We start from the raw sequence: 27,632 nt of genomic DNA on the forward strand, positions 1-27,632 counted from the left end.
CTGGATCCGAAAAAGAATATTGACTTGTCAACTTTCCCACCCCCTAGAGTTTGCCTTCGCGAACACATCAAGAGGGTGAACTATCAAGTTGGAATCTGGAAACGGGCTCATGTTCCAAAACCAGACATCCTCTTCCCACTGAAGATAACGGTTGGACCCTTGTGGATGGGCGTATTGGAACCCAAGTGGTGTGATGGGGATATACTTCCACCTCAGATTGTTGATATTCTGGAGAAGACGCAGGACAACGTGCAGGAATCTGATGATGATTCGCAAGAGGAGGATGAGGAATCGTGTGAAGATGACAGCTCCAGCGATGACGACCACCTTGTGAGCAGCAGTGACTCTGACTAATATGCGATCTGACTTGAACATTCGTACACTTCAAAACATGCATACGTGACATTATCGAAACATACGAATATGATGATGACAGTGACTCCGTTTTGATATACAAGCATTAGTGACGAACTTGTGTGCACCTCAGAATATGCATAATTGGGGATTATAAATGTTTTCTGATAATGTTGATCGCTTTGTGAGCAGCTGTGACTGTGACTAATTTCTGGCAAAATCCATTGATATCTGTACATGTCAGAATATGCATAACTGAATAATTTCAATGATAATATGATCGTCTTGTGAGCACCGATGAAGGTGGCCCAATTTTGATATATAAAGAAGTACTGGCGTGACATCTGTACAGAAAATGTGTGAATGAAGGGTGTAAATTTGCTCCAATGGTAATGACCTTCTTTAGGCAAAAGTTAAAATGACTCGTTTATGATTAATTGAGATACATTGTAAGTGCTTGAGTAACACATACACAAGAAAATACGTAATCCATAATCCAAAAAAATGTTTAATCCGTGTCAGTTGACTTGTGTTAATGTGTGTTGTTACATATAAAGTTACATATAACAAGCTGTTACATATAACGTGGTAAAACTTTATCTATCACTTGTGTGGTATTTGATGAAGACTTTGGAGCCATGCCCAGTGACATGGAATCTGAAATAGCGCCAACAGAGGAATTTTACGCCAACATAGAAAATAGCAACTTTCAGTCTCTAAAAATCCATACTGAGTCCCAATTTATCGCATGTTAACATATAATTTCTCAAACAGTACATTTCAAAGTTTCAAAGAAATATAGTTTCGTTGATTGGTGGGGGGGAGGGAGGGTGCTAGGTGGGCCCCTCTAGCTCATGGACTACATTGTTTGATTTATTTGTGTTCAAATGTCTGGAGATTGTTTTTTATTTATTTATGCGAATGTGTACTTGTATATAACTGTCATTAATTTTAAAAATGCTTACGCACTATTGAGTGATTTATTTTATTTATTTGATTAAATAAAAAATCCAAAAAAACGAACTTTTTTTCCAGATTTTTTTCTTTCTTTTTTTGCCTGAAACACTCCCAGGCACTCAGTGATGAACCTCTGAAAGTTTGACGAAGATCCGTTCAGCCATCTCTGAGAAAAATGGTGACACAGACAGACCAACAGCTCTCTTATAAGGTAGACTAGCCGAAAGCACACGGCGTTGCCCGGATTCTTTTTGAATGAATTTACTACTATAATTCAGTGTTTACTCGCGGCCGTAGAAGATTGACTACTATAATTCAGCTCAGCTTTTAATTGCGAAATGGGCCCAGCCCGGCCGAGGCGGCCTTGACCGGCCTCGCCACGTAGCTTATAACTTTTCCAGGGCCCGTCCCGACATTTTTGGTTCTTTTTGAATGAATTTACTACTATAATTCAGCTTTTACTCGTGGCCGTAGAAGATTGACTACTATAATTCAGCTCAGCTTTTAATTGCGAAATGGGCCCAGTCCTGCCGAAGCGGCCTCGACCGGCCTCACCACCTAGCCTATAACATTCCTGGGGCCTGTCCCGACATTTTTTGTTTCACAGGTTTCCTCCTATCTTTCACCGTTCAGGAGATTAGCACGTGCAGACAAACAAACAAACAAACAAACAAAAACTTTATTTTCTATATATAGATTACATACATAAATGACAACTATTATTATTAATCTTGTGGGTAAATCTGCTTCAGGAAAAAATTTTCATAAATCTTTGCTCTTGAATAGTAAAAATGAAAAGATTGTAAGTTTTTTTTGTTTTTTTTAACACCCTATGATTCGCATTGTATCTACAACAACCAGAGCAATGCGATCAGGAGAAGTAGAAGGTGAAGATTACAATTATATTTCAATGGAGGAACATATGAGATTTAGGAATGAAGGTCAAATATTTGAGGTCTCTCTTTTGCACGACAAAATATTCACATTGTAAGAGTGAGTTAAAGAAACTAAAATCTGGTGGTCTTGGGATTTTAGAAACTAATCCAGAAGGAATGAGACAAATTATGAAACATCTGAGTGGTAATGGAGTTAAGATTTTATCATTCGGTTTTGATGTTGATGAAGAAATTCAATCCCAACATATGAAAAGCAGAGATACTAGTATTAGTGAAGAAGAAATTACAACTCGTATTAATGCTAATAAAGAGTTTGATAAAATATTTAAAGAAAAGGATTTATTTGGACACATCTACTTTAATGATAAAGAAAAGGAAAATTTCCCGATTGACCTTTACAATTCAGTAAATTCTATTTTTCAATAAATAAATACAGAAAATGAATGTACAAGAATGAGCAAGAAGGTTTAAGAAACATCTGAAGTTAGTTTCCAAAGTTGTAAAGCAACAGGAAGACATAAAGAAGAATTGCAGACAGAAACTAACAGGTGAAGAAGCGTTTGAAAGAAAACAAGATAAATTTTTAAACCGCTTTTAAAAACTTCCCAACAAAAAGAACAATCCTACAATTCCCACGATGGAATACACTCCTGGAAAACTTCAAATGCTCAAATATTTTATTCAAATGACAGCAAGAATTAGAGGATATAGGAGAATTAGAATATGATGATGAAGGATTATTTCAACAACTGAAAAAGGTAAATCAACCTCCTGATTATGTTGTGGAAACTTCAAAACAATGAATATTCAGCGGTTTCAAAAAACATAGCAGGTCTCATTCCAACAGAAGAACCAGCACAGTTCTATCTTGTTAAAGAAAAGTTATTGATATTTCATGATAAATTGATGTTCTTAGGTTCTGCCCGCCCACCTATTAAATTAACCTCGAGATTAATGTTTCTTCTCACAAAAGAAGGATACCATAGTTCAAGTTATTTTGATGAACCATTGAATACACAAAGTGAAGATAATAGGGTATATATTGATTTACTAAACTCGCTTGATTATGGAGTTTATGTTGCTGGGAAATCTGGTTTGAAGAATGAAAAGGAGAGACATCTTACTATAATTCACCAAATGTCCGTCCGTCTGTTTGTCTTTCTGTCCGTTCGAAGGTACCGTGAAAACTGCTGAACCGATCGCAACCATATTTTGGGTGGGTAATCATGGGATCTCCAGGAGTAAAATAGGCTATTTAGTTTTCCCAATTTCAGCTTTTGTCTCCAGCATTCTCAGGTTTGGACTCCTGCATAACATTCGCGTTCGCATAACGTTCATTGTGACGATGTTTTCATTGTGACGATGTTGTTTTCCCGGGTGCCGCACAAACGGCTGCACCGATCGCTGCACAGCTGCACCGATCGAACTCGGTGACCTCGGACAAAGACCTTTTATAAGGACACGGGTTGAATCCCTGCTTGAGAGAATTCCATCCCCCTCGCCGCCATCACGGCCGTCTCTGCAACTTACAATCCCATGAGATATGCGGAAAGTACGACCCAAAACCAATATAAACATCATTAAACATCATTCGTATATAAACATCATTAAAAGTAAATAATGACCTCGGCCAGAGTTCAAACGACATTTAATCTCTACATGAGAGAATTCCACATAGCTATTTGGGTGGTGAATACGCTAACAGATCGCTGTCTCCATCGATCTTGCCAAGGCCGTAACAGCTATCGGCTCAAAATCCTTTTAACTGTTGATTTGGTAGCTTTTACAATGAAGGAGACATTAACAATGTTGTTAAAAGTTTATTTTGTGATTAATTGTAGTTATGTTGTTTGGAATGAAAAAAAGATATCGAGTTCAAGTGAATGAGGACATGCCATGATGGATTCTACTTTCTGAACGTGAACTTCGCGGATCACCATATGCAGATTCGCCACGGTCCCATGATCAATGTTTCTATTCGTGAACGTACCCGTTTGTTTGCCAATGGGTACGTTTTTCATGGAAGTCCTTCACGAACTTGATGCCCATGTCTGACGTGTGACTGAAGGTGCTACAGGAATGTGTAATTTATTGGTTTCATGCTTTAGTATTCGCCATTTCTGCATTGTCTGTTTGCTTCTGGCCTCCCACCCGTGCGTAGCATGGGTACCTCACTAGTATTATTAAGGCTTTAAAAAGGCTTGGTTCAGGTGTTAGTTTTCTTCCAAATGACCCATCACAATTTGTTTATAGGCTATTTTTGCTGTTAGGTAGTAAGAAGGCTGGAAACAACAATTGTTTTAATGAAGCCTCAGCCATTTTATATCAGTTGATGAATATGAAAATAATTAATAAATGTCAATAAAATGATATTTTATTACATATTAAATAAGATGAGAAGTACAATCCTTACTTTTAATTTCACAACAAGTGATCACACGGCTTCATTCTCATACCCACTACAATTCTGACTCCACAAAAGAATATGAGGCATCGTTATTGTCTATGGAAACTTACAATACCCTTTTTAATATCACGGAGAAAAATAACATGTTTTGTTATAATTTAGGAAGCGGATACAAAACTATAACAGTTTCACCTGGGGCATATGAGATTTCCCAAATATCTTCTGAAATTGCTCACCTTCTGGGAGAACAAGGTGATGAACCAAAAATATTGTTATAGATGTTCAAACATATACTTCAAAATCAACTATTGGACTTAAAAATAATTATAAAGCTGATTTCACAATTGATAATTCATTTATAGAGTTATTGGGTTTCTCCTCAAAAAAGATTGAAATTAATGGGATGTTTTACAGCGATCATGTTATTCAAATATCGTCAGGTATAAATTCGGTATTAATTCCCTGTGATTTGATTGACGGTGCTTATAACGATGGAATGAGAACAAATACAATATTTTCATTCAGCGCATACTCAACCATGATTGGTTAAAAATTCAATATGGAACCGAAATATCTGGTTTATATACCTGTGTCAGGAAAAACCATATATGGAGTGAATTTTTGGATAACCGACCAAGATAATCGTATGATTTCCTTCAATGGAGAAATTATATCCATCAGAATTCACCTACGTGAAGTTTTCCAATAAATAAATACGATGGTTATTGTGAGGAAACATGAGTTCGGAAAATATAAAATAATTATAAAAGATGGGGATGGGATGTTCCTTTCACCATACTATAACGGTGAAGGTATGTTTCTTGGGAGAGGATACTTTAAAACTTAGAGACAACGGGGTGCAGGACACTTAAATTTAGAATTAAAGGAGATGGGATAATTGATACCCTAATGGGTATTGGTTCAACTATTCCAAAACATAAAGACATAATTAGTTCAACCGCTTCTGCCTTAGGAAATGTAGTGGGTGCTGTAAAGAGTATAATAAAAGACGCTCAAAAGGAGTCACATAAATTACAAGCAATTAAAGAAATTAAGAAAGGTAAAACTCAACTATCTCCACAAGAACGACAAAAAATCATTCAAATACTTGGGTCAGGGTTTCAAAAGTTGAAACAACTTTTTTTTACCAAATAAATACTAGTGTGGATGCAATTGATAGTATCTATGATTTGGAAGATACGATTATCATCTCAAACTCAACTAAAAATGAAGACTATTTCAAGGTAAATGCTATAACAGGAACAGACTGGAATACGAACGGAACAAAAAGTTTTGAAATAAATAATCAACAAACTTACTTGAATCTAGCTGATAGTTTCTTGTCGTGTAAATTTGAATTCACTAAGACTATGAATAACGCTAATGCTACACTCGTAAATGATTTATTCTGGAAAATGTTGATAGTGTTCGTTTGTATATTGGAACACAAGAGGTTGAAGCAGTTGATTATGTCTCTGCTACATCGGAAATGATGAAATTTACACGATATTCGTTTAGAGATAGAATGGGTAACTGTTCTACCGAAGGTTTTATTCCTGATATGGCAACCGGAACAAACACAGACCCCGGTTAGAATCAAAGAAAGGGAATGTATAACGATGATAATAAAGCAGAACATAGTTTTACCGTAGCAGTTCCACTTAAGGGTATATTTTGATTTTGTGATTATGATAAAGTTATGTATGGACTTAAAATTAGATTTCAACTACAAAGGAATGATAATGAAAATAGATTACTTTTTGGTGTTGCCAATGCTTTCGGTGCTAATAATAAATTTGGTATTAGTGAGATGTGTTGGTATATTAGTGAATATACTCCTAATCTTAAAACGGAAGGGATGTTGAATAAAATACTCAACTCAAAGAAACCGCTAAATGTATCATACCTTAAAAGAAGATGCCAACATGTTAAACTGAACCAAACTACCTACACGTGGAATTTGGGTGTTCTGGAAGGAAAGCCACGATACATATGGCTCATTTTTAAGAAACCAGATGGAGATGAAGGTACTGATAAGAATATTGCGTTGAGGGATAATGCTAAGGTGAAACAACTTCGGGTTTCTCTGGATGGAACATTTTACCCACGAGATAGATTGGAAATTGATTGGGAAAAAAATGATTATGCGGAAGCCTAAAAGTCTTACCAAAAGGTGTGTGAAAGCAACGATAATAAAGAACCTATTTTTGATATGGTTGCGTTTAAAAAACTTTATACAATCTACGCAATTGACCTGAGTTCTCAAAAGGAAACTATAAAGTCTAATCGAGTGGATACTTCTCTATACATTGAAAGAGGGGAGAGTGAAGAAGTTGATGCTTATTGTTTGCTTTTGGAAGAAACAGAATTACAGATTAATACAGATAATGATGTTATGATTAATATCACATAGATTTTTCTTATAAATAAATTAGTAGGAAAGAACAAACTGGGGTATGTATTAATCAAATCAATCTTAATAAATTACATCTTGTATTCAAAATCAAAAGCCTTGAATTATTGATGTTAATACAATTCAAAGAAAAGGAGCTGTAATAATTGAAGTTTTGCTCACAAGAGAGCAGGTGAAAACACTAAATGATACTGGCTCACTTAAAATTAAAATGACAAAACCTATGTTGAAGAAATATTCAACAAGGGAAACGAGTGGAGGATTTATTCCATTTCTAATTCCTTTATTTGCTGGTTTAAGTGTTGTGGGAGCATTGACAAGTGGTATTTCAGCCGCGGTAAAAACTGCTAACGAAAGGAAGGCTCAAATTCAGGCTCAAAAAGAGTTGGAAAGACATAAGATGGAGTTGGAGAAACAAATTAGTGGAAGTGGTGTAATTGTAGATTTTGCTGAAAAGCTTGAAAGCCTACCTGATAAAGCGAGATTGTTAGTTGGAGATATGCTTTCTTCTATCGCATAGGCAGGTGTTAAACTAACTAAAAGCGGTAATGGATTATATCTTTCTCATAAATAAATGGATAAATGGTTTAAACAATTTGGAAAGAATACTAATTGGGATACTCCAATTCAAATATAGAATTTGCTAAATATTGTAAAAAGCTAAAAAATTATAATGTGGTTATTTGTATGAGAGATGAATTTAAAAAAGTTGTCTAAAAATACAAAGAATATTATTATAAATTTAGAAGATAATGGGAATGGTTCTCAATGGGTTTGTATTTATAAGTCAGCAAAAAAATTATTTTGATAGTTATGGTCTTCTACCACCTGTTGAAGTAATTAACTTCTTACATAATGGTGTTTATTAAACATTTAAAGTCCAAAAGTTTAATTCCAAATGTTGTGGTCAATTATGTTTTTATGTATTATTTCAACTCAACAATAATGAAACTTTTTATGATGTCATTTTTAATCAAATATAAATGACTTATGTTGGAAAAGATGGTTCTATCTTTGGAGAATCCCAAGTGTTGGATATTGATTTATCAAATTATTATGCAAAGGCACAGGCTGAATGACAAAAATATAATACATCAAAAAATGTTAATATGAAAAATACTTATAAATTAATCAATAATTATCCAAGCCACACAGATGCCAATGACCTAGTTAGATTAAAAGAAATATCACAATATATATCTTGAAATAAAATGGCTATGTATTCAAAAGATGTAGAAATGTTGAATACATCCCCAGGTCATACACAATTCACAGTTCTAATTAAAATAAACTTTCATAAAGAAGGACGGGACGTATAGTTTTTATGAGAATAGAACATTGGGGGTATGATATGTCTGATTTAGGGTATAACTGGTCTTTTTCAATAAACCTGCAAGACCTACAAGAATTAAATCAATCACATAAAGAAGAATATTATCCACTTGGCGAGGATAATGAGATATGTGGAAGCAAACAGCAAATAAAGGAATTTCATGAAGCAAAAATCAACAACAGTTTTGCCATAGTTTATTTAATGAAAATACAAACAACAGGATTTTTTTTATAGTAAGCCAGTTAATACAAACTGATTTAACAACAGGAAGATGGGGAGGTATTACCTGTCATCATATTAATCTCTCGTATATTTCTAATACATAAATGACAGCAAGAAGACTTCAAGAAAATGATCATTTCTGCCTCCAAGCATACCTACAAGTAAAGGGTATTTGGTATTTAAATAAATATGTTCTACAACATAAGAATGGGAGTTTTTCAATAAAAGATTGGCTTTATACTAATGTTAATAAACCTACAATGTCGATTTAATTAAAATGTTAAACAATGAAAAGGTTTTAAAGTTGATAAAATATTAAGCACTTTTAGAAATTCAGAACAAATTTTATTGGTATCCTGTTATGAAAAAAATAATTATAGATACAGGAATATCAAGAAATCCAGATGAATATGCACTACATGACCAAAAGTATGTGGACACTCAAACATCACACATCTTATTCCAAAATCATGGGCATTAATATGGAGTTGGTCCCCCTTTTGCTGCTATAACAGTCTCCACTCTTCTGGGAAGGCTTTCCACTAGATGTTGGAACATTGCTGTGGGGATTTGCTTCCATTCAGCCACAAGAGCATTAGTGAGGTCGGGCACTTATGTTGGGCGATTAGGCCTGGCTCGCAGTCAGCATTCCAATTCATTCCAAAGGTGTTCAATGGGGTTGAGGTCAGGTCTCTGTGCAGGCCAGTCAAGTTCTTCCACACCGATCTCGACAAACCATTTCTGTATGGACCTCAATTTGTGCATGGGGGCATTGTCATGCTGAAACCAGAAAAGGCCTTCCCCAAACTGTTGCCACAAATTTGGAAGCACACAATCGTCTAGAATGTCATTGTATGCTGTAGCGTTATGATTTCCCTTCACTGGAGCTAAGTGGTTGAGCCCGAACCATGAAAAACAGCCCAAGACCATTATTCCTCCTCCACCAAACTTTATAGTTGGCACGATGCATTCGGGCAGTTGCGTTCTCCTGGCATCCGCCAAACCCAGATTCGTTTGTCGGACTGCCAGATGGTGAAGTGTGATGCATCACTCCAGAGAACGCGTTTCCACTGCTCCAGATTCCAATCGTGGCGAACTTTATACCACTCCAGCCAACGCTTGCTATTGCGCATGGTGATCTTAGGCTTGTGTGTGGCTGCTCAACCATGGAAACGCATTTCATGAAGCTTCCGACAAACAGTTGTTGTGCTGACGTTGCTTCCAGAGGCAGTTTGCAACTTGGTAGTGATTGTTGCAACCGAGGACAGACTATTTTTATACGCTATGCGCTTCAGCACTCCGTGGTCCCATTCTGTGAGCTTGTGTGGCCTACCACTTCGCGGCTGAGCTGTTGTTGCTCCTAGACGTTTCCACTTCACAATAACAGCACTTACAGTTGACCGTGGCAGCTCTAGCAGGGCAGAAATTTGAAGAACTGACTTGTTGGAAAGGTGGCATCCTATGACGGTGCTACATTGAAAGTCAGAGCTCTTCAGTATGGCCCATTCCACTGCCAATGTTTGTCTATGGAGATTGCATGGCTGTGTGCTTGATTATATATACCTGTCAGCAATGGGTGTGGCTGAAATAGCTGAATCCACTAATTATAAGGGGTGTCCGCATACTTTTGGTCATGTAGTGTATGTAAACATAGTTTATTTTTAAGATACGATGTGTTATTAAAAAATAACTATCGTTTCCTTATTGGAGTCTACCTACCTGTGCAAACACTTCCCCAGATTGCGTGAGGAAATACAAGGGTGGTGCTGTTTATGCTTTTTTCTTTCCAAGTGTATCGAAGAACTTGAATTGTCAGGAGCTGTCAGTAAGAGGTCAGTGCACCACAGGAAGCGCGGATGTAGAGCTAATGAACATCATTTCCTGGCATTGGCTCAACTCCAGGCTCGTTGAACACGAGAAAGAGTATAAGTTCAAGGAATTTCATGTGGCATAATATTGTCTGCACATTCAAAAACTTTGAAAACTCTCTTTCTTTGAAAACAGTGTACTATTAAAACTTTAATTTTCTAGTTTTATCTCTTTGGTTTTAGATATATGTGACTTTCTGCATGAGGGCAATTCAACTAAAAAGTTTGTGTATTGGTCTCTACTCTGCTGCTCTCAAGACTGTTTTCCTTGTCATTTTCGACATCAGTCGAGATTCACGAAAGAGCTTTTTTGAGCAAAAAGTGGAGACTTTCACAGGCTATAAGAGGTCACAGGCAGACAAGTTACAGCTCAATAACGCACGCCAATGAGCAGCTGCCACACACAAGCAGTGAAAGGATGATGGAATTCAGCATGATCCTTGCTTTTCTCGTTTTGTTGTGTTGTAATCTCAGGATGGGGTTGGCAGACAAGCCTTCCAAATTATCGTTGTGGAAATCCCATGTCCTCGTTGGCTGTCAATGCACACGAAGACTGAAAATGATGCCAACTCAATTAACAAGACAATGTCCCTAGTCGAGATCCCGGAGCCTTCAAGTTCAGACCTTTTGGTCAACATCAGCCAGTGAATTATGGTAAAATGCAGCATCCTTATTGAAGTGTTTCTCTTTATTCGAGTTTTCTCTGTTTAATATCTATGCAATTAATCAGCAGAGATAATGCCTTTTGCTATTCAGTACCATCGTCACCTAAAAACACACACACACACACACACACACACACACACACACACACACACACACACACACACACACACACACACACACACACACACACACACACACACACACACACACACACACACGATTTTCTCACAAAATAAATGGTTAAGCAAAAGTACATTTGAAAGCAGTTTATTTCATATTGATATTTCAGGAAGATGAGTGATGGAGAAACTGAAGGTGAAGCAAAGATTTTGGGAGAAGAGGAAAGGTAGGTGAGATTCGGAGGATGGGTATGAGGATTGCAAGGGGAGTGGAGTGCAAGGGGGGTGAAGGGAAGCAAGGAAGTTGAATAGAAGATTTTTTTAAAATTAGGATGTAAGGAATGTACAGAATGAAAAGATAAAAATTCAATAGCTACCTCCGCCACCAAAGATGGATGGAGGTTACATGTTTTCACCCATGTCGGTTGGTCTGTCTGAACAGGATATCTCAAAAAGTCGTGGATGGATCTGGATGAAACTTGGTGGACAGGCTGGTTGTGTAACATGGACGAAATGATTAGATTTTGATGAAGAACCGATTCCGGATGCAGATACGAGAGTTTTTATTTTTTAATTTTTTTATAAGTGATCCTTCACCATTGAGTGATGGGGCCAAAAAAGTTGTGGACGAATTATGCCAAAACATGATGAACGATTAGGGTAAGTGACAAGAACAAACCGATTAGATATTGGTTCATGTCGGATCCAGATCTGATCTATCAGTGTGATACAAAACGTGAAATCTTCAATCTGACAGAGGTATGCTCTTCACTTTTGTGCTATTCTAGTTACCCTCGCCAGAGGAGAGGGTATTGCATTTGAGTCCGTTTGTTACATGACAAAAAAAATTTTTTTTTGCAAGTACAGACTTGCCATTTAATATGGAATATTTTTTTTTTCTTGACTTGGGTTTACTTTCTTAACTCAGTATATCAATCTGGTGTTTCTTTTACACCTTGGTGATTTATTTGTTAAAAGAACCATGTCACTGATTGTCTGTCGCAGCAAGAAGTCAACAACAGGATTATATCACAGGTGGCGTGGCAAAATGTATGGACAGGTGCATTTGATGATTGGCTTCACAGTCGGGTATGCAAGGGTTGTTGCGTTCTGTATTAGTGGAAAACAACTGCTGCACGTCTCCAAAAGTTATTGCCGCTTCCTCTGGAGATGGTCCGTCAACTCGACAATGCTGTTTGTCATGGAGTGGTGGCTTTACGAAATTACGGCATGAAACAGCGTGCTATTGCTCGGTAGTATTGCATCACTCAACGTCAGGTGTCAAAGATCCTGAATCGAAATGCTCAGAGGGGTGTCCCTACTCCAATACCGAGGCCAGGACGTCCCCACAGAACCACAAGGAGGGATGATCGCCAGCTGCACCGGTTAGTCCGCAATGGCCGTACCAAGTCAGCTAATCGGCTTAGGGCTGAGTGGCAGCAACTGACAAATGTGCCTGTATCCAGAAGGCTAGTCAACCAACGACTGGTTCAAGCAGGCTATCGTGCCAGGCATCCCGTGAGAAAGCCACGCCTGACCAGACAACACAGCCAGCGCCGATTGCAGTGGGCCAGAGAGCACCGTCAATGGCAGCCAGGACACTGGAATCACGAGACCTTCAGTGACGAGTCTAGATTTCTGGTCTATCGTCAAGATGGCCGCGTCCGATTGCGCAGACAAGTGCATGAAGCCCACAACGAAGATTGTATCGTGCCAAGAGTCCAAGCTGGAGGTGGTGGGGTGACCATTTGGGCTGCTTTTCATGCAGGGGGCAAAACTGACCTGATTGTTCTGAATAGAAACCTGAACCAGTTCAAGTACAAGGTCATTCTGGAAGAAACATTGCTTGCATTTGCTCGTGCAGCCTTTCGAGGATACTTTTTTTTTTTTTTGTATACAAGATCGAGGCTCGTGAAAGAGCGAACATTAATCACACAGAAAGACAAACCGACACATAAAACATATAACATAGGGAGCGGTAGACAAGATGGGGAGAGAGGGGGAAGGACACAAACACAACATTTGAGAGCAGGGACCGAGAGACATGGAGACATCGAGAGATCTGAGAGAGGGCGAGGGCTTTGGGGGGGGATCGTGCCAGGATTAAGGGGTCTCACTCCTATTAAGAGGAGTGGTCCCAATTGTATGACCATGCATTGTGGCCCTTCGGGGGGCATGATGCATGCGTTTGAATGACCATGCGCTTCCCCCTCGGGGTTGAGGCGCATGTGTATTGTTATGGGGACAGCCTTGTTGACGATGTGCCTTGACCATGGGGTCATGGTGCACGTCCAAGGCTGTTCAAATGTTTGACTTTTTACCTTTTTTCATTGCAAAAAGGCAGGCCTTCCATGCGGGCCCTAAACGCGGGAAAAAAACTGCATGCAAATCGGACCTGGCAGGAGTAATTCCCTGCCGGTGGATTAAGGGGTCTCACTCCTATTAAGAGGAGTGGTCCCAATTGTATGACCATGCATTGTGGCCCTTCGGGGGGCATGATGCATGCGTTTGAATGACCATGCGCTTCCCCCTCGGGGTTGAGGCGCATGTGTATATATATATATATATATACATATATATATATATATATATATATATACACATATATACATATACATATATATATACATATACATATATATATATATATATATATATAAACATATACATACATATTGTTACAGATACGGCTTTGATGGTATGGTGGGCCGAGCGGGATGGCCGCCGTATCCGTACAAGTTACCCGATTGTACTCGAACGTCGACGAAGCCGCGCTATGCTGGCTCAATAAGGAAAAGAAGACACCCGGCTGGATTATAATCACACAATACGACACCAGGGGTTCAGTTCTCAAGACCTCCGGAGGAGGTTATATTAAGGCGGAAAAGGTTAGATTACAGGGACAAGAGGGAAACATAGGAAGGTGGGCACTTAGACACAACCTTATATTAACCCTAGACAGACCACAGATAAACGGGACAACGCTGACTCACACGGGGTTTGATGGCCAGGAAAGCGGGTAGCGATCGCTCCAGGTGCACCTGTGCTCAGGGCAGGATCACGTACGGTGGTGTCCAGAGATGCTGGTGTGGTCGCTCAGCGCTCGTGGGTCGCGACTTTGGTGGAGATGCCGGGGAGGTCGCTCAGCGCTCGGGAGGGTGGCGTCTTGTCTTTCCAAGCTCGGGGCGCATCTCACGTCACGTCCGGCGCGGGGCCGCGTATATCCGGCGGGGAGTCACGCCCTCGCTCGTTAGCTCCGCCCCATATGGCATCGGCCCATGGCTTCTCATTGGGTGCGGGGGTTACCGGCTCCGCCCTTGACGAGGGGCCGACAGGGAGCCCCCTTCTGGGTAACCCCGTCGAGCACATGTTCAATGGCGGCCAACCGAGCCGGAGTGAGGACGCAAAGCCGCTGTTGTTGTGGTTGTTGTTGGAGCTTGAGATGATGGGAAGAGATGCGGGGAGGTATGGGAAGGTCCTAAACTCCTACTGGTGCCATATCATCACATTCTGGTGCAACGAAGAGTCATAATTAATGGAAACAAGTCCTTAACTGACATAGATTAAGAATAACTAGCAAGATGTCCTATAATTGTCTACGTGTGGTGCGGGGGACCTGGGCACGACATTTAATGGGGGAATGAAGGGGAAGATCGGCTCTAATGGGTGTTGTTTACAGACAATGGGACTAGGGAATGGGGTAAGGGGAGAGTTGGGGAGTATCGGAGAAGATAGGGGAATATTTACAAGCGGATATGGAGGTCAAATTCCATATTCGCAACATTGCACCCTTCTCTACCCTCGGGGCGTCCCGACCCGATAAATTTTTACCTACTTTAGTGTGGCACGCAATGTAGTTCCCTCTACTATTAACTCTACCCTGAGTGCGACAGTTTTACAGATATTCACAAATGAGTAAATATGTCCCCCTGCGACGTTGCACCCTTCTCCTCACAGAAACACACCCACAGGATAACCGAATCCGGAAAGAATCCTCAAACTAAACATACAGCCGGTAGGGAGCATTATTTACAAGACTACGCTGCTATTTACACTACGATCCAGGACCTGTTTTTGGAGGAACACATGCAGATGTTATGCATCGAGAGAGCGCGCTTGCCAACATCGATACACCAACCCACGAGTGCTCTGTGGCCGACGGCCTTTAATAACGTGCAGAGCACCCTTTCCCAGCATCAAAAGCACCACCCCACCACCAATCGGTGCAGTCACCATTGTTCATTGGAATAAAAATAACTTCAACAACCCCTAACCCTGCAGGTGTCTCTTGCTCTTCTTGTGGTGCACTTGGTGTTACTTAAAAGTGGTTCACCTGTATGGCATAGGTGCCACGTTGACCCATAGGTCCATCCCCGGGTGGTGCTTGGCCGCAAACGAACTGCGGTCCATCGTGGGTGGCCACAAACATTGCGGTCCATATGGTGTATCGATCCCGGCAGCAAGCAGCGAAAGTGCAGGCCCACAACTGCGTCGCCAGCACCTCTCTCTCCTCTCTCTCTACCCCAAAGCCAGATCCTCGGAGGTGGGAGACAAAAACAAGACAAGTGAGCAAGGTGGTAAGGGCGCAAAAGTGCACGCAATGCAAGGTGATGCACACTGGGGGCACATGGGAACCAGGTGAGACAGGTACGTTCCTACCGTACGCCCCCCCCACCAGGTAACCTACATGGCCCCTCCCTTACCCCTTACTGTATCAACAAAACTCAACACTACCCATAAACATCTATTTTACAAATCAACAAACATCCCTACTGTCTTCCCCGTTCCTCCCATATACCAAATTCGTCTTCTCTCCCTCCTAACCAATCAAATTTGCCATTTTCAACTCTCATCAAAATTTGCCATTTTCAACTCAACATCAAAATTTGCCATCACCAATTCATCATCAGTCCCTCCTAGGGAGGGAGAGATGGAATCACCCCAATGTCTCATCCACGTCGTGATGCGTCTCACAAATCCAACAGCAATTCTCATTTCCTGCACAAAACAAAGAAAACACAGGTGTGGAGTCATCATCATCACCACAGGTAAGTGGCTGCGTATGGTGCGACAGGTTCATCAATCCTAACTATCTCCTAAATGACTTTAACAACTTTACACTACCCGGGGTCTCTCTCCGGCCAAACCATTGGCCCTCTTACACTATGGGTTCTAAAAACCAATTCCCATTGGCCAAACTGTGGTGCTCTTCAATTTGGGGTCTCACTCCCCCGATTCATCTCCCGGTGCCCTCGCACAATTTCTGGGCTGCGGCGTGTACCTCTCCCAGTGGGTCTACCCACCTGCACACCTCCACCACTGCAGTTGCCTCCGAGCTTACCTGCTCCTTACCCTAACCTAACTACCAGGGGAAGGCCCTCTGGCTCTCTCCCCACTCCGTGCCCTCTCTGGCACTGGGCTGCCCGATCCACACCCGGGATCCTCAGGCACCCACTCACAACTACCGGCTCCCAGAGCCCACCTGCGGCCTCACCTGGCCGACATCCTCACAGTGGTGGAGTGCCCAACCAACTACACACACTAACAGGCTACACGCCCAGCCATTTCCACAACACTAATGCACCCATTCACAACACCATTCTGCAACCGCACCACAAATGCCAATATCCAACCACAATTTACCTGCACCCTCTACCTAACACTTACACTACCCGCCCCGGGTACTCGTGAAAGGGGTCCACTCTTCCCCCATCCACACCTTCGCACCATGCACACCACTCCGTACCACTTACTCCAACTTTCTCCACACACCTGTACTTGCACACCTGTGCTCTCACACCTGGTGCCACCTGCACCCTTCTCTCCCCAAGCGCATTCGCGCTGATCCACTCACTCACTACTCATACACTGCTCCACACACCTGTCCAGTTGCACACCTGTGCAATCACACCTGTCCAGTTGCACACCTGTGCAATCACACCTGTTCAATTCTCACTCACACGGCATCATCTCAGCTAACTACTCCCTTCTGAAACTTGCGCTTCCCAGTCGTCCCTTTAAACTATTGCGCTCCCACGTCATTATCATCCATACTAATCTACCTGCGTCCCCACTACAGGTATCAGTCACTAACTAAACTTAACGTTACCTAATGTCAATCCTCGCTAGATCCCTACACACCATATCCTAACCCACCCGGGCTAGTTTTCACTGCCATACACCCCATAAGCTATTGCTCCTTTGCCCCCCCATGGGAAAGGTGGCAGGGATGCCACCCTCTCCCACCGGGCCTATCGCTCCTCAATCCCCCAGTCCTCTGGCACTAACAAGCCCCCCTTATTCAGAGGTACTGGGTCCCGCCTCGGCATCTAAAGCCGAGGCAATCCACGGGGGCGCCTGCTCGCCGGTGTAAGGTCTTATCCGGTCGGCGTGGACGATCCGAGGGAGGGCTCGTGGCCCCATTTTGATCTTAAAGACCACGTCACAGATTTGCGACAGGACGACTCCTGGGCCTTGCCAGGGGGAGGTGAGTTTTGGGCACCTTCCCTTCCGCCTCCGGGGATTAAAGAACCAAATCTTCGTCCCCGGAGCGTATTGACTCCCCTGGCTCCGGTCGTCGTACCTGCGCTTCATCTTTTCCCCCGCCAGATGGAGTTGGCGGCGGGCGAAGGCATGGACTAGCTCCATGCCTTCCTCTAGGTGACGTGCGTACCCCTCCCTCGGCGGGTTAACCACTGTGTCTGGCACGGGACCGCATAGCAAGTCGGCGGGAGCCCGTAACTCCCGCCCATACATAAGCAACGCTGGACTGCATGCGGTGGCCCCGTGCTGGCTGGTCCGGTAGGCCATAAGCAAATAAGGGAGATGTTCGTCCCAGTCATCCTGACGGGTGGTGGTGAACAGTGCCAGTTGTTGGATTAAAGTTCGGTTGAATCTTTCCACCATCCCGTCAGATTGAGGTCTTAAAGGCGTTGTCCTGGTTTTTCGAATTGACAGGAGACTGCACACATCTTTTAGTAATTTGCTCTCAAAATTTCGTCCCTGGTCGGTGTGCAACTCCTGTGGAATCCCATGCCGGCACACAAATCCTTCCACGAAGGCCTGCGCTACCACCCCTGCTTCTTGGTTGGGGAGGGCGTAGGCCTCCGGCCACTTGGTGAAGTAGTCCATCACAACGAGGATATACTTATTACCTTGGCGGGTGCGGGGCAGCGGTCCTAGAATATCCATAGCCACCCGCTCAAGGGGGGCCCCCACCTGATGTAATTGAAGGGGGGCCCTCATCCTCCGTGCTGGTCCCTTTTTGGCAGAACAGGCGTCGCATCTCCGACACCAGTCCTGTATGTCGCGCCCCATATTCACCCAATAGAACCTCCGGCGGACCCGAGATATTGTCTTTGTCCTGCCCAAATGGCCGCCGGAGCGGGTACCATGCACCTGTTGCAATATGACGTTCTTGAATTTGTCAGGGACTATCACCAGCCAGGAAGTTCGATCAGAGGGAACCTCCACCCACTTGCGATACAAGATGTTGCCTTTCAATTCCAGGGTCTGCCACTGAGCCCAATATGCCTTTGTTTGTGCCCCGAGGGGGGTGACCTCTTCCCCCTTTGGTCTTTGCCCCAATTTGACCCATTGGAACACCGGCCCCAGAACAGGATCCTCCTGCTGGGCCGTGCTCCAAGCCAACTCTCCAAATTCCTCGTCCGCGGTTAGTGGCAAAATTGGCCCTCTCACCCGGGTTGCCCGGACGACGAGAATCGGGGCGGAATCGCCCAATTGCTCCCTCTCCTCGTGTCTCGCACAAAATTTACAGTTTTCCCCCAGACAAGGACGCCGAGAGAGTGCGTCCGCATTACCATGGGCCTTCCCGGCCCTATGGGCCACATCAAAATCGTACTGCTGCAACTTTTCCAACCACCTTGCAATTTGGCCCTCCGGTTCCTTGAACCGAAGGAGCCATTGCAAGGAGGAATGGTCAGTTCTAACCAAAAATTTCCGCCCGTACAAGTACGGGTGGAAATGGTTCATGGCAGCCAGCATAGCCAATAACTCTTTGCGAGTGACGCAATAATTTCTCTCGGGCCTACTTAAGGCCCGACTATAATAACCAATCACTCTCTCCACGCCCTCCTGTGTCTGAGACAAAACTGCGCCCAATCCTTCCTGGCTCGCATCCGTGTCCAGGGTAAATGTCCCGTCACTAGTGGGGTAAGCTAGAAGGGGTGCGGATGTTAGACACCCCTTCAATTTTTGGAAGGCCTCGTGGCACTCCCGTGTCCAATTAAATCTCGTCCCCTTCTCCGTAAGCCGGTGGAGGGGACGGGCCAACTCCGCAAATTTCGCCACAAAGCGCCGGTAGTAGGAGCAGAGTCCCAAAAATCCCCGCACCTCTTTGATGGTACGTGGTGCGGGCCACTCCTCTACCGCTTTAATTTTGTCTGGGTCTGTTTTTACCCCCTCGCGGCCAATCACGTGACCTAGATAGGCCACCTCTCTTGCAAACAAAGTGCACTTACTCGGGTTCAGCTTCAACCCTGCCTGTCTGAGGCACCCGAACACCTGGTCCAAATTAGCTAGTGCCTGGGGGAACGTTTGGGCATGTACCAGGACGTCATCCAGGTACACCAGGCATGATTGCCATGGCATGCCGCCTAGTACATGCTCCATCAATCTCTCAAAGGTGGCGGGGGCGTTACACAAACCAAACGGCATCACAGTAAACTGATACAGTCCCTTACCTGTGGAAAATGCCGTTTTCTCCTTCCCTGCCCTATCCATCTCCACCTGCCAATACCCACTCTTGAGGTCCAAAGTTGTGAACCAATTTGAGCCCGCAACGGCATCGAGGGTGTCATCAATCCTTGGCAGGGGATATGAGTCCTTGAGTGTCACGTTGTTTAGCTGGCGATAGTCCACGCAGAACCGCGTGGTCCCATCCTTCTTTTTGACCAGCACAACAGGTGACATCCAAGGACTTCCCGAGGGCTCGATCACACCTGCGTCGAGCATTTTTGCAACCTGCTCGTCAGCTTCCGCCCTCTTGCTCCAAGGGAGCCGTCGGGCGGCCTGACGAATAGGCCGGGCCTCACCGGTGTGGATCTGATGTTTCACCAGGCCCGTACGTCCAATATCCTCGGTGGACAGGGAGAAGAGGTCCAAATGGGACCCAACCAGTTTGTGTAAGGCCTCCCTCTGGGTACCTCCCAACTCTACGCTACTACGATTTACCATCTCGCAAATGGGATCGGGCCAATTCCTACTTGTTATTGAAGGCTCCCCCCGGGGTCGGCTCGGCTGGACGTTCTCGCCCCTCACTGTCGCGACTTCCTCAACTGGGGTGCAGCCAGCTACCCTCGTGCCCCTTACTATAGTGCGTGGTTCTGTACTCACATTTACTACTCGGACGGCCACTACCGGTCCGTCCGTTTTTACAAGGGTGCGGCCCACGATTAAACCCGGTATGGACTGCGCTGCCACCGGTTCGACCAGGCCGCAGGACTCCTGCCATGTTGGGCGAGCTGCCCACCGGGCCGGCACTATCGCCTCGGCCCTTGGGGGGATGGTCACGGCCTCGGAAGCCTCCAGCTCCGCTCTCTCGGCCGTGCTCACTCCCCCTAACGGCAGCTCTTCTACTCCCACCTGCAGGATCCCCCGGCACAAGTCGATTTTACAACCGCTGGCAGTCAACAGGTCCAACCCTATTAAACATGGGTCGCACACCTCCGCCACCCAAACATCTATCTCCCTCCTTACCGACCCTAACTTGAGGGTCACAGAACCACGCCCTATGATCGGGGCCGTTACCCCGGTAGCAAGCTGCAAACTATAATTTTGCAGGCGCTGGATCTTATCCCAGCCACCTGCGCTCGAATCAAGGACCACAGGGCTGATGATCGTGGCGCTAGCTCCTGTGTCCACTACGGCGTCTACCCCCACGCCGGCAATTTTGCATCTAATTGTCAGGCTACCGGTTCCAATTTGGCCACAATAAATGACCTGTCGCGTCAATGAGGGCTCTCCTCCATCCTCTGCTGCCGAACACCGCCCTACGTGCCCGACACCTTCTAGTTTCCCGGGGTCTGGCGGGGGGGTGTCTGGGGTCGGCTAACCCGCTCCCCCCTGGGCGGAGTTGAGGACCTCAACTGCCGGGGATCATCCCGGCGCGCGTTTCGACAGTGCCGCGCCAGGTGACCCAGGCGGTTGCAGGTATAGCACCTCACCTGATAAGGTGCTTGCCTCCGGAATTCCAAATTCCCCCCCCTGTAGGTCCGAATTGGATTACCCGCTCGTGGTCCACCGCGGGCCACCTCCGTGGCCGCCTGCCATGGTCCAGGTCCCGCCAGGCGCTGGTCCACCAGCCTCCGGACCATGCCCGCCAGGTCAGGACCCACGTCGGGGGCGGGTCCCCTAAGGGGTCCGCCCTCCACCGGGGGTCCCACCTGGCGGACCGCCATTGCGAGACGCTCGCCCCCTCGGGCCAGGGGCCTCGCTGCTTCCCAACGGGCCGCAGCGTCAGCCGCCTGGCTCAGAGTCTGCGGGCGCCACATGGCGAGCTGTTGCCGGAGCTCAATATCCGGGAGGGCCTGGATAAAATGGTCCAGCGCCAGGCTTTCCCGGGAATCCGCTGCCATGCTAGCATGTGCGATCCCCACTGCGCGGCGAATGTCGTGGGCAAGTTCCCCGATGGCTTCCTGGGGCTTGCGTTTTCGCAGCGCGAGCTGAGCTTTAACAAGCTCGCTCTGCTGTTCTATGCCGAATCGATTAATTAGGGCGTCGCGGAGGGCTGGCAGGGTGAGAGCACCCGCTGGTAATGCCGTCAGCACCTCCGCCGCCGCGCCGCGCAATGCGGCCACCAGGTGTACTCCACCTTCGTCCTCACCCCAACCGTTGCCCTTACACACACAGTCGAACTGCGCCAGGTACGCGCGTAGATCACTCTTGCCGTCATACGGCGCGAGTGGGACCTTGTGGGACCACCTCGTATGTGAGTCGTTGCCCGCCTGCCGGACCCCGTGCGTCGCCCCTTGCGGGGTCAGCGCGGGGCCGAACCGGCCGGGCCCCCACAGTACACTACCCCCAAGGGGCTCTCGTGCCTCCCCGGTCCCTCCAACAACTACCCCTGTTGGTGTCGATGCATGGGTCACACCTCCGCAACCCGCTACCCATTCCATACCACCACCACCACAACCTTGCTCACCCACACCTCGCACCTCTCGTTCCATACCCTCCGGACCAGCCATACACCTCACTCTTGGCCTCTCACGAACATCCGGGTCTATCTCGACCCCCAAGCTTATTAAATCACCTGGCGCATCATACGCACGACCATATTGGTCACCACTTACACCGGGTCCTCTTTCTCTTCGCTTCTCCTCCATCACCTGCGAATCCCTCATCCGGTTAATGAGCACATCATCACGATCCGAACACAGACTCTGGACCAATTCTTTTACCTCCTCTTTTATCTCTTTCTTATCCTCTCTCCGTCGCTTTTTAATTTCGCTCACCCCTTCTTCCACTTCTTCTAATTTTTGCTTCATCTCCTTCATCTCTTCGTGCGCCCCTTTAAGTTCTTCCTCTAACTCCACTTTATTTTTTTCTATGTGCTCCCGCACCTCCCGCTCTTTAACCTCCATTACCTCTACCACCTTGTCCATTTTCCTCGTCAGGTCCTCATGTACCGTCTGACACTCTTTTTTAATTACCCCTACGTCCTTTTTCATCTCCTTCTGTGTCGATTTTAAACCCTCTATTACCGCTGTGTTCTTCTTTACCTGGTCCCCCAACTCCTTTTGTCCCACTGTCAGTTGTTCTACTCCCAGCGTCAACTCCTCTATACCACCTTGCAATTTTACAGTCCCCTTTCTCACCTCTTTCTCCATGCGCTCCTTACAGTGCCTCACCTCCTCGCGCACTCCTCCGACCTCCTCACTCACTCCTCTTCTGATCTCCTCTCCCATCACTTGCATCTCCTGCCCAGATGCCACCCTCATCTGCTCCATTTCCTCCCTGTGAGCATCCAGTTTGGTTTCTACCCCCATTCTGACCCCCTCTATCTGCTGCCCCATTTGGTTAACTTCCCTTTCCGCTTGGTCCCTCATGTCCCTCAATTTGCCTTCCATGGTGTTTTCTAACCCCTCTAACCCTTTTTGCATCCCTTCCATTTGATTTTCTTGAGCGGCCATTCTGTTTTCTACCCCCGTTAACCCCTCCTGTATTTCCCCTAATCTATCGTCTAATTTCCCAAATTTCATGTCTAATCCCTTAAAATTATTGTCTAATCCCTTAAAATTATTGTCTAACCCCTCACTGGTACCCCTCGCTTCGTCCCTCATTACCCCCAATTGCTCACTCCGAGCCCTCGCTTCGTCCCTCATTACCCCCAATTGCTCACTCCGAGCCCTCGCTTCGTCCCTCATTACCCCCAATTGCTCACCCTGAGCATCCATCCGGTTCCCCATTTGTCCCATTTTGGCTTCTAGCCTGTCCATAAGGGCCCCCATTTGCAGGAGGAAAAGGTTCGGATCCACCAGGGGCGCTGTCACGGTCGCCGGCGCGGTGACCAGCGAGGCGCCATTTCGCGCGTCTGCTACCCCCGCTGTTTCGCTCTCCTCACGTGTCTCAATTTGGTCCTGGACCGACCCTGCTTCACTCTCCCCTACCGGACCCCAGCCGTCTTGATCCGCCATAGCGCGACTTTCCAAATTCGAGTTTCGTAAAACAAATTCGAAATTTCGCCGTTATACTTTCGTCGAGCGCAGTACCCGCGCTCCGGATCGATTTTGTCGAGCGCCGTACGCGCTCCGGATCGATTTTGTCGAGCGCAGTACGCGCTCCGGATCGATTTTGTCGAGCGCAGTACGCGCTCCGGATCGATTTTGTCGAGCGCAGTACGCGCTCCGGATCGATTTTCCCTCCCAAAATTTGGGCCTAACTAATTTAGTCCCGGGTCCGAATCTCACTCCTCGACACCAATTGTTACAGATACGGCTTTGATGGTATGGTGGGCCGAGCGGGATGGCCGCCGTATCCGTACAAGTTACCCGATTGTACTCGAACGTCGACGAAGCCGCGCTATGCTGGCTCAATAAGGAAAAGAAGACACCCGGCTGGATTATAATCACACAATACGACACCAGGGGTTCAGTTCTCAAGACCTCCGGAGGAGGTTATATTAAGGCGGAAAAGGTTAGATTACAGGGACAAGAGGGAAACATAGGAAGGTGGGCACTTAGACACAACCTTATATTAACCCTAGACAGACCACAGATAAACGGGACAACGCTGACTCACACGGGGTTTGATGGCCAGGAAAGCGGGTAGCGATCGCTCCAGGTGCACCTGTGCTCAGGGCAGGATCACGTACGGTGGTGTCCAGAGATGCTGGTGTGGTCGCTCAGCGCTCGTGGGTCGCGACTTTGGTGGAGATGCCGGGGAGGTCGCTCAGCGCTCGGGAGGGTGGCGTCTTGTCTTTCCAAGCTCGGGGCGCATCTCACGTCACGTCCGGCGCGGGGCCGCGTATATCCGGCGGGGAGTCACGCCCTCGCTCGTTAGCTCCGCCCCATATGGCATCGGCCCATGGCTTCTCATTGGGTGCGGGGGTTACCGGCTCCGCCCTTGACGAGGGGCCGACAGGGAGCCCCCTTCTGGGTAACCCCGTCGAGCACATGTTCAATGGCGGCCAACCGAGCCGGAGTGAGGACGCAAAGCCGCTGTTGTTGTGGTTGTTGTTGGAGCTTGAGATGATGGGAAGAGATGCGGGGAGGTATGGGAAGGTCCTAAACTCCTACTGGTGCCATATCATCACATTCTGGTGCAACGAAGAGTCATAATTAATGGAAACAAGTCCTTAACTGACATAGATTAAGAATAACTAGCAAGATGTCCTATAATTGTCTACGTGTGGTGCGGGGGACCTGGGCACGACATTTAATGGGGGAATGAAGGGGAAGATCGGCTCTAATGGGTGTTGTTTACAGACAATGGGACTAGGGAATGGGGTAAGGGGAGAGTTGGGGAGTATCGGAGAAGATAGGGGAATATTTACAAGCGGATATGGAGGTCAAATTCCATATTCGCAACAATATACATATACATACATATACATATACATACATATACATACATATACATATATATATATATATATATATATATATATATATATATATATATATATATATATATATATATACATATGTATATATATATATACATATGTATACGTATATATATATATACATATGTATATATATATATATATATATATATATATATATATATATATATATATATATATATATATATATGTATATATATATATATATATTGTTGTGGATATGAGCATGTTTTTTTATTTTATTGTTGTGGTAAAATGTTGTTGTAAAAGGTTGTCATAAAATATCACCCCTCCTCCCTCCGTTGTGGTTGTATAAAGGTCAAAGGGCGTTCCCGTAGTTAGTCCATAAAAAACATACATGCAGGACACGATATATCTTTTCTTTTGATAGTTATCTCTTATTCTGTGTTTTAGGATAAGGCTGTGTCTCCCATTAATTAAAAGTACTCCATTGCACCAGTGAAAGAGAATAGACCCCCTTTCCTTCCCATCCCCAAAAATCTCCCTTTCCATCCCCTCCAAAACCTCCAATGACCTCATATTACATCCCCCTCTCGTCATTGGCGAGCCTCGATTGCCCATATTACCTCCCCTCCAATAACCACCATTGACCACGAGGCTCGGGTCGGAGAAGAAAGGCGTGTCGCACCTCGTCAGAGGGGAGGAGGGGCGCGCCGCCCGTCGTCATCCAGGGCGGAGCCCGAGGGTCGCGCGACCAACCAGGGCCGAGGTGAGCACCCCCGATGGGCGTGTCCAAAGCGCCGGGGGGCGTGATCGCTGGGGGCGCTATAAAAGGGCGCAACCGGAAGTGGACGAAAAAAAGAGAAGAGAAAGAGAGGAAAAAAAAGAAGAAAGAGAGATGCACTCTGGGTTGGTCTGGGTCGGTTGAGAGAAAGAGAGGAGGAGTTGGTTGCAAGGAGTTGGTGACAGTCGGTTGCCAGAGAAAGGAGTCGGTGGTCAGTTGGTTGCGGTGGTGAGGAGTCGGTGGTGACGAGTGAGACAAGGCCTGGCAAGGCAAGTGCAGGCGGCCGCAGCCGCGCCACCCAACCGCCAAAGGGGGCCTGAACGGCGGTTCGGAGCAGGGCCGAAACGGAACGGCGGCTGCTGAACGCGCCGGTTGTGCTGCGGGACCCCCCTTGGACCTTTCCTCTCCCTCCAGCCATCCACCTTCTGCCATCCCTGGCATTCCCCGCGTGAGTCAGCGTTCTGTTTGTTCTGTCCTGGGATATAAGTTAAGTCTGTAGGTAAGCTAAATTTGCACTGTGTCACCTGCGTCTTGTGCTTGTAAATAAACGTGACATCTGTCTTTTTGCTTGTGTGTAAATAGTAGGAATAAATGTAGTAGTATTTCAAACCTTTTTTTGTCTCCGTTTTCCTCTTGCATTGCGTCGCTTTTGTCTTTTCCCTCATTGAGCAGCTAGGGTGCGATACAACCAACGTTCGGGTGGAATCGGGTGAGTTTTGTTAGGTCGCGGTTTTAAACCACCGCTCGGTCTATAACATCCTAACCGCGATCAGCAACAATATATATGTATATATATATATATATATATGTATATATATATATATATATATATATATATATATATATATATATATATATATATATATATATATATATATATATATATATATATACAGTGGTACCTCGGCTTACGAGTGCCCCAACGTACGAGTTTTTCGGGATACGAGCCGTCGCTCGGGCGGTTTGTTGCTTTGGGATACGAGCCGAGATCCGATGTACGAGCTCAAAAAATTTATTTTTTTGAATTTTCCGGTTGTGGCTTCCGGTTCCCCGTTCCGGTCACGTGGTTATCTTGCCGTGAAAGCATCTCTGCTTGGATATAAAACACGCAATCGTCGAAATACATTAGCGAGGAATCTCCTTGCTCCAGCCGGTGACGTCATCGGCGGGGATCCCCGCCTCCAGAGTGGCTGGTCACGTGACCGCCAAAGCGTGTCGCGCGTGCGGGTATAATGAGCTACACCTGTGGATCACGTGACCACGGAAGCACGCCTCGCTTGAGAGGCATGGCTTTCGGTTTGCGTTTTGCTTTATAAGGCGCGATAAATGGGCTTTTGAGTGTTAGCGGTTCATGGCGTTGACGGTTCATGACGGTTCATGGCGTTGACGGTCAAAAACCCATTACATCAATTTTACCAGGCACTGTACAGTAAGTACAGTGGACACCAAATGCACGGTGGAAGGCTAGAAGTAGAAGATCGTCCAAGACAAGTGAGAATAAGCCATACTTTGGAGATGACGTCATTCGCTGGTCCGATAACCAAAGATGTGGTATAAAAAACCAGGTGA

Source organism: Myxine glutinosa, chromosome 3 (assembly GCF_964187855.1).
Source record: "Myxine glutinosa chromosome 3, kmMyxGlut1.1, whole genome shotgun sequence".
Taxonomy (NCBI): domain Eukaryota; kingdom Metazoa; phylum Chordata; class Myxini; order Myxiniformes; family Myxinidae; genus Myxine; species Myxine glutinosa.